Raw genomic sequence first — 9,551 nt, 5'->3', positions numbered from 1 at the left:
ATCTGTAAAATGGATGTAATAATAACATCTACCTTATGGGGTTGTTGTGAGAATTAAGTGAGATAATATTTATAAGTCACTTTGGAAACCTTAAAGTGTTATATAAATACTAGCTATTATTATTAGTCCTATAGCACAATATTGTATAGTGCTAAGGTAGCTAGATGATGCAGTGGAAAGAGCATTGGACTTAGAGGCAAGACCTCAATTTGAATCCTGCCTCAGATGGTTTAGTAGCTGTATGACCTGGGCAAGTCATTTACCCTCTCTCAGCCTCAGTTTACTTATTTGTAAAATGGGGATAATAATAGCACCTACTTACAAAGTTGTTGTGAGGATAAAATGAATTAACATATGCGAAGCATTCTGCAAACCTTAAAGCACCATATAAATGCTAGCTATTGTTAATACAAAGAATAGCTAACTTCAAGAACTGATCATATATAATATATACATGTGCATATGCATAGGCCTTATTATTTGAGTACATTCTCTATAGAAGATTTATAGAAAGACATGGACAATAATTACAGAAATCAAGAAGGCATGGGGGATGTATATGTATAACTATTGATAGCAAATATACATTACTAAGACAACAGCTTTATAGTGTAGACAGTAACTAACTTCAAAGACTAATCACATATTTAGATCTAATATATATGTAAAATGTGTGTGCTACCCATGTTGGTTAGGCATATGTCCACATGGGTTGTCTAAATGTGTCTTAAAAAGCAGTATTGATAGGTATTTTTGGAATTCTCCAAGGGAGACTTTTATTCCTGCCTGGATGAGAATAAGAGAAGGGATCATAAAGGTGGCCATTCTCTTCTGTTCTGAGATATGGATTGCCAGATTAGAATTATATCTCTTTGCTCCTGTAAATACTGTTAATCCAGGGAAATGACTGTTTTTAGGTTCAAGGCACTTTCCTGGTCAGTATCCTTTAAAGAGGAAAAGGATAAATTTAAGTTTAAACCCACAGGTTAACTCTTTCCCACCAAATGTTAATTATACAAAAAAACTCATTAAATAGTAATATAATAGTGAGTAAACTCGGCTATCCAAACAGAGAGCAAAAAGAAGTTATATAAATTAGAATATACCAGAAAATACATAGAAAATGATCTCAGCTCAACTAACGGGGCAGCTCAACCTCCCCCAAGAGGAAATCCACAAAGTCTCTAGGGATATAAGCTAGAAATCAGGGACAAGTTGAGGCACCAGATTGTCTACAATTCTGCCCCTTCTCAAAGGTTGGGTTTTTTTTTTAAATCTCTCTACATGGGTCTCTCCCTGAAAAGATTCTGGAATCATCTGTATTTTTCTCTAAAGTAAGAGTGAAGAATATCTCTCAAAAAAAGTGGGAAGAGAAATGAGAGTGATGCAAGAAAATAATGAAAAACAAGTCAACAGCTTGCTAAAGGAGACTCAAAACAATGTTGAAGAAAATAACACCTTAAAAAATAGACTAGACCAAATGGCAAAAGAGGTCCAAAAAAAGCCAGTGAGGAAAAGAATGCCTTAAAAAGCAGAATTGGCCAAATGGAAAAGGAAGTACAAAAGCTCACTACAGAAAATAACTCCTTAAAAATTAAAATGGAGCAAATGGAAGCTAATGACTCTATGAGAAATCAAGACATTATAAAACAAAGCCAAAAGAATGAAAAAAATAGAAGACAATGTGAAATATCTCATTGGAAAAACAACTGACTTGGAAAATAGATCCAGGAGAGATTACTTAAAAGTCATTGGACTACCTGAAAGCCATGATCAAAAAAAGAGTTTAGACATCATCTTTCAAGAAATTATCAAGGAAAACTGCCCTGATATTCTCAAACCAGAGGGTAAAATAGAAATTGAAAGAATCCACTAAACACCTCCTGAAAGAGATGCCAAAAGGAAAGCTCCTAGGAATACTATAGCCAAATTCTAAAGTTCCCAGGTCAAGGAGAAAATATTGCAAGCAGCCAGAAAGAAACAATTCAAGTATTGTGGAAACACAATCAGGATAACACAAGATTTAGCAGCTTCTACATTGAGGGATTGGAGGGCTTGGAATATGATATTCTGGAGGTCAAAGGAGCTAGGATTAAAATCAAAGATCACCTACCCAGCAAAACTGAGTGTAATCAATGAGGGGGAAAAAATTGATATTTAGTGACGTAGAGGAATTTAAGGTATTCTTGAGAAGCCAGAGCTAAATGGAAAAATTGACTTTCAAATACCAGACTCAAGAGAAGCATGAAAAGGTAAACAGCAAAGAGAGGTCATAAAGGACTTATTAAAGTTGAATTGTTTACATTCCTACATGGAAATTTGATATTTGTAACTCCTGAGACCTTTCTCATTATTAGGATAGTTGGAGGAAATATATATATAGACAGAGGGCATAGGGTGTGTTAAATATGAAGGTATGATATCTAAAAAGGAAAATTAAGGGGCAAGAGAAGAATGTACTGGGAGAAGGAAAAAGGGAGAGGTAGACTGGGGTAAATTGTCTCACATAAAGGAGGCAAGAAAAAGCTTTTACATTAGAGGGAAACAGGGGGCAGGTGAGAAGGAATGAGTAAACTTTACTCTCATTGGATTTGGCTTAAGGAGGGAACATACATACCCAATTGGGCATGGAAATCTATCTTACCCTATAAGAGAGGGAGGGGTGATAGCAGGGAAGGCAGATTGGGGGAGGAGGTAATCAGAAGCAAATACTTTTGAGGAGGGACAGAGACAAAGGAGAGAATAGAATAAATGGGGGCCAAGATAGGATGTAGGGAAATATAGTTAGTCTTTCACAACATGACTATTATGGAAGTGTTTTGCATGACTGCACATATATAGCCTACGTTGAATTGCTTGCCTTCTCAATGAGGATGGGTGGTGAGTGAGGAGGGGAGAGAATTTAGAACTCAAAGTTTAGAAACAAATGTTAAAAATTGTTTCTGCCTGCAAATGGGAAATAAAATACACAGGAAAAGGGGTATGGAAATCTATCTTACCCTACAGGAAAAGAGAAGGGGAAAGGGATAAGAGAAGGGGGGTGGGGTAATAGAATGAAGAACAGATTAGGTGAAGGGGGAATCAGTATGCAGACCATCATAGGGTAGGAAGGGGGGAGGGATGAGGAGAAAATTTGGAGCTCAAAATCTTGTGGAAGTAAATGTTGAAAACTAAAAACAAATAAATTGGAAAAAATATACTCTATGTCATCAAAGCCCAAGTGAGATGCTACTTTCTCCATAAAATCTTGTTTAATCTACCAGATAAAAGGGAAATTTTCCCTCAAAAAATTTAGAGCACTTTGCTTGGACTTCTTCTTTGACTTTACCACATTCTACCTTATTTTATACTTACCAAGTATAGGTACAATACCACCACTGTTTTTTATTTTTATTTTTTATTTCCAGCACCTTATTCATATTAGGCACTTACTATTTATTGAGTTGAATTGAATTTCTGAGACCCTATTTACATGACCCTCATATGAGAAAGAAAAATATCCCTTCCTTCCCTGTTGCCTTTGCTTAATGAGTTTCTCTTCTCTCTTCTTTCTTTCTTTCTTCCTCACTGCTGCAGACTCCATAATTACTGAAAAAGTCCCAAGCCTCACTATAATCTAGCCCCAACACTGGACCAAGGTTAGTCTTGGGCAAACATCTACAATACTGGACAAATAGTGTTCAAGGAAGAGAAGAAAATGAACCACTGAGATAACTTCTTTCTCATCAATTCAGTTCAAACATTTTCTCAAATACAGCTTTATTAAATTAGATACAGTATTCAGGATATTGTGTGAAGCCTGTGGATACAATGATAAATATATATTATAGTCCCCACCCTTGAGGAATTTATCATCTAACAGGGTGATGAGACATGTGCACAATGACTTTAACACAAATTGTATTATTTAGTGTACAGAAAAGGTTAAACAATCAAACAAGTTGAGAAATTTAAGGAACAAAGGATTACTTCTGTCTGGTAGCATCACAGAAGACTCCATGGAAGAGATGGCAACTGAGCTCTACCTTTATTTTTGTTTTGTTTTGTTTTTAATCTTATTTAATATTTTTCCCAATTACATGCAAAAACAATTTTAACATTCTTTTTTTCAAATTTTGAGTTCCAAATATTCCTCCCCTCTCCCCCATTTAGAAGGCAAGCAATTTGACATGGGTTCTACATGTTTAGTTATACACATCAAATACATTTCCATGTAAGTCATTCTGTGAAAGGAAACAGACAAAAAAACAACAAGAAAAATAAAGAAAGAAAAGAAAAAGTAGCTTTGATCTGCACTCAGATTCTACTAGCTCTTTCTCTGGAGATTGATAGTACCTTTCGTAATAAGTCCTATAGAATTGTCTTGGATCATTGCATTGCTGTGAATAGCCAAAATATTCATAGTAGATCATCATATAGTATTGATGTTACTGTGTACCATATTCTCCTTGTTTTGCTCATTTCACTTTGCATTAATTCATGTAAGTCCATTTTTTCTGAGAACATTCTTGAACTCTGTCTTTAACAAAAGAAAAATTTATATAAAGAACTTTGTCAAATCTATAAGAATACAAGTCATTTCCCAATTGATAAAGAGTCAAAGGATATGAATAGGCAGTTTTCCAATGAAGAAATCAAAACAATTTATAGTCATATAAAAAAATGCTCTAAATCACTACTGATTAGAGAAATGCAAATTAAAACAACCTTGAGATACCATTTTATAACTACAGATTGGATAAAATGATAGATGAGGAAAGCAACAGATGTTGGAGGGCATGTGGAAAAATTGGGACACATTTATTGTTGGTGGAATTGTGAGCTGATCCAACCATTTGGGAGAACAATCTGGAATTGTGCCCAAAGACTTATTAAACTACCTATACCTTTAGCCCAGCAATACCACTACTTGGTCTATTTCCAAAAATGATTAGGGAAAAAGGAAAAGAACTTATATGTTCTAAAATGTTATAGCAGTTCCCTTTGTGGAGGCAAAGAACTGGAAATTGCAGGGATACCCATCAACTGGGGAATGGTTGTGGTATATGATTGTGATGGAATACTACTATGCTATAAGAAATGATGAGCTCAATGATCTGATTTTATTTTCCACTAAGTATGGTGACTTTATTGATGGTACACAATGTAGGACAGTAGGCTTCTCCTCCATACTATAGGTGTGCTTTGGGGCAAGGATGCAAATGGGGCATGAGATGCCCAGTAGAGGAATATAGGTCAGGGACATGGGCTATCCAGTGGTAGAACTCCTTTTTTGGCTGGGGATGATGATCCAGGCTTTCTACTTTACTCCTTGGAGGCCATGTAGACCATGAAGTCTGCTATGTGGTTGGTATAACCCTATTTGTCATACAAGGAGATGAGCTTGACAAAATGGACATTAAGGGTAATACCAGTTCTGGCATCAAAGGTAGAAGATCAGATGTCGCTGTTAAAGTCACAGGATACAATCTGGTCCTCTGTGTAACCCAAAATGCCCTTCAGGGGTCTCTCTGATGCTTGCTTCATCACTTTCTTGATATCATCATATTTGGCAGGTTTCTCCAGGTGGCAGATCAGACCCACAAAAGATGCACTAGGTGTAGGAATATGGAAGGCCATGCCCTTGAGCTTCCCATTCAGCTCAGGTATGACTTTGCCTATAATCTTAGCAGCATCAGTGGAGGTAGTGATGATGTTTTGGGCAGCACCACACCTGTCATGCCACAGCTTGCTAGAGGGGCCACCTACTATCTTCTGGGTAGCAGTAATGGCATGGATTGTAGTCAGCGGAAGGGGTAGAGATAATGACCCACTTTGCTCTATCTTTCAAGTGAGCCGAGCCTTTTCCATTATGGTAAGGACACCAATAGACCCTATAACATATTTGGCTCCAGCATCTCTCCATTTAATATTGGTGGGATCCCAGCCCTGGAAGTTGGTAATGGTTTTTCCATTGATCACCAACTATCCATTCTCAGTCTTGACAGGGCCCTTGAACTTGCCATGGATGGAATCATATTGAAACATATAAACCATGTAGTTGAGGTCAGTGAAGGAGTCATTGATGGCCATGATGTCTAATCCACCCAAGTTGAATGCAGCCCTGGTCACCAGGCACTCAGTAAGGCCAAATCTGTTGACTCTGACCTTCACCATCTTGTTTCAGGGATGCAGCTGAAGCAAGGGATCCTGGCACCAAGCTTGGGAAGCTCAATGACTTTAGAAAAGCATGGAATGATGAAGAGCGAAATGAGCAGAACCAAAAGACCATTGTATATAGTAACAGCAATATTGTTTTAAGAACTTTGAATAAATAAGTTATTTTGACTATCATAAATACCCAAATTAACTATAAAGCACATATGAAAAAAGATGTTATCTGCATCCAGAGAAAGAACTGATAAACAGAAGTATGTACAGAATTTTACATGTGTGTGTGTTTGTGTGTATACACACATACATACACCTATTTGTGTCTAATGCAAGGGTGGGGAAAAGGAAAAAATGTACATGATAATTTTGTTGTATATTTGAAAGGAATAGGAAGTTGTACACAGGAGATTTACAGTTTCATGTGCAATCATCTTTTTAAAATTGTACTATGTTACGGAAATGCTTGTTTTATTCCATAAATTAAAAATAAAATAAATTTTAAAAAATAAAGTAAAAATAAAATGTCAAAAAAAGAGAAAGAAAAATTTCAACAGGCAGAGATATGGAAAGATCCTATTCCATGCATAGTGAAGGGGCAGTGACAGAAAATTAAATGTAAATGCAAGGAGCACAAGAAGGCAGACAAGATCCAGAGCAATAAACAAGTAAACCTGTTTAGATAGAACACAGAACACATGAAAGGAAGTAATGCGAAATAAAGCTGGAAAGGGAGGTTAGAACCAAATTATGCAGGGCCTTGAGTGCCAGGCTAAGGGTCATGTAAGGTAAAGAAGGTAACAAGGAGGCTGCAAGAACTTTCAGGTGGTTGGCCAAAAACATTCCTTAAAGTTATAGTCATAACTAGGAATTCTAACACTTGGGGAATAGCACCACATGGAAAATTACTCTCAAAGACTGTGAAAATCAAATTCAGTAGGTGGGTAGAAACCTCAGGACACCTTTCTGTGGGAGCAAGAAAGATACTGGAGTGTTCCTCCATGGATGAGAACCCACATGGTGCTTTCTAATTTTAATTAATCATTCCTAGTAATGGGGTACTATGTTCAGTTATTTCTCTGGTGCTGAAGGGCTATAAGTGCTATGAGAGCCTTCTGAATTGTGGCACCATAGGACAAAGCCCTACCTGCCCCAACTTAGTTGTGGCTCTGCTAAAAGTCATACCAGAGCTTGGGGGCACGCTCACATGCAAATATTTTGTACTTTTAAAGCCCCAGAAATAATTAAAGGGCACATAAAATATCTCACCTTGTAAATAATTTTGAAAGTGAAAAGAACTTCCAGCTAAAACCAATACATTTCCAAATGAGACACTGCTTTAGTGTGGCTATGCCTATGTTTGAGTGTTTGCTCCACTGAACTTCTACTGTGTGTGCCAATCCATTCTAGCATCTGAAAATATCAAATTTACCTTGGATTGCACATTGAGTATTTTTTTAAAGTTCAGGGAACCATAGCATAAGAAGCCCCAAATTCCCACCATACTGCACGGCAGGAATGCTTGAAACAGGAATTAAGAAGTGAGATTGAAGTAGGCCTTGGGAAAAGGTGGGTTTTTTTCCTCCAAGAACCACTATTTTTGTCACCATTGAAAGATACGCAATCTTGAGTCTTGACTATGATCTTTGAATGCCATCATTACTTCCTGAATAATCCACAGGTGACCACATTTTTTAAGTCTTGATAAGCTTTGAAAAGTTTCAAATTGCGAGCGATATTCATGTGCAGTTCTCACAGTGAAGTTTTCTTGCCTGTGAAGACGTAAGTACGTTATGTGGGGAAATCATTAACTTTGGGCATTCTTCCAGAGAAGCTGCTGGTCTCCATGTCAGACTGGCAAGAGTTAGAGCCAGGTGGGATCGAATGTTCTGCACATCGCTGAAGGGGCAGCCTGGTGAGTAGATTTAGATCTTGGACATGCAGAAAGGTGGCACATCAACCAGCCCGGAAGGTTTATTCCTCAATAGACAACAGAGTCTTCAGCAAACTCTCAATGAGTGTCTGACTTTTATCTGTTCATTAAAAATGTAAAACACAATTAATTAAATATTTGGCATGTGATTCTATCTGTTAGAGCAGCAGCCCTTGCCAACAGTGCCCAGGGCACACTACATAGAGTGTGATCTAGCACAGTGTAGTAGAAAGAGGAATTAAGCCATCTGAGTTCTTATCTATATTCTGCCACTAATTTATGTATTCTTGAGCTAAATAAAGAGAAATATAGTTTCCATTATGAAGGAAGGGAGAGTGATGTTGCTCTTGGATATGATTGGACTGCATATGGAGGACAGTGTCCTGTTCTCAGGGCCACATTTTTTGAGGGACATCAACTATATAGAATATATCCAGAGGAAGAAGGCCAATATGGTGGGGGGTTTCTTGTTGGCATCAATAGAATGTAAGCTCCTTGAGGGTAAGGATCATTTCTTGCTTTGTTTTTGTATCCCTAGAACTTTGTACAGTGTCTTGCATAAGTAGGCAATTTGTAAATTCTGGCTGGATCAGACTGATTGCCAGAGAAAGATTGATCAATTCCTGGTAAAGTCAGAGATAAGACTTAAACTCAGGTCTTCCTGACTACAATGCCATGCTTCTATGCACTGTATCATTATCTTCTTGTGAAGATGAAATGAGATGACACGTGTGAAAATAGGTTGGAAAAAGTTAAAAGCATCATAATTATAAATGCTATTATTCTTTTCTCTTACTATTTTCCTTCAACTGAAAGGGTTACTGGAGTTCTCATCATGACAGATCTTTGAGAAAGAATGTGGATGTCCGTCAGACTATGACAACTACAGCTTGAGAAAGAAAACTAAGCTCCAGATACTCAACAAATCTGTTTAGGATTTCTGAATTAGTGACCATAGATTTCATGTCCCAACTCAACAATGATTCCTTGAAAATATTAAAATGCAGAGCACCTTCAGTAAATTAAAATTTTGCCTAAGGCACTTATTATTCTGTATGAAGAAGTCTGAAGCCTTTTGTGTTGTTCATTCTTTGTTCTTGAAGTGGACCAATGACATCAGGAGGGTGATGTCTTGACTTGCACACTAATTGGATTTAAGTGAGGCAGAGCTGCACAAAGTCATGAGTCTCATTCTCTCCTCCAGAGTCACTGAAGTCCAAGGGCAAGACAAATGTCAAGACAATTGGGGATGGCCTGGGATGAATGCCCTTTTGTATACTTAGATCATAGCAAAGTTTATTTAGGGTACAGTATAGGCCCTTGGTTCTCTACTTTGAGGCTTAACCCAAATCAGTATTACAAAGAAGCTCTACAAAAGAGCTAGGTTCTAAAAAAAACATAGGATGGAGGTGTGAAGGTTTTTCTACAGGGAGGGATGGCCTGGGGAAGAATCTGACTGACCTCATCA

General features: G+C 37.3%; 1 pseudogene; it reads right to left on the bottom strand.

The window, feature by feature from the left end:
- Positions 1-3,787: 3,787 nt before the first annotated feature.
- Positions 3,788-8,179, bottom strand: LOC144456703 (glyceraldehyde-3-phosphate dehydrogenase pseudogene; annotated as a pseudogene).
- Positions 8,180-9,551: the final 1,372 nt, after the last annotated feature.

The sequence above is a fragment of the Phascolarctos cinereus genome, unplaced genomic scaffold, assembly GCF_003287225.1.
Source record: "Phascolarctos cinereus isolate Bilbo 61053 unplaced genomic scaffold, phaCin_HiC Scaffold_4;HRSCAF=312, whole genome shotgun sequence".
In the NCBI taxonomy this organism is placed as follows: Eukaryota; Metazoa; Chordata; class Mammalia; order Diprotodontia; family Phascolarctidae; genus Phascolarctos; species Phascolarctos cinereus.
This window is presented reverse-complemented; position numbering and strand designations above follow the sequence as displayed.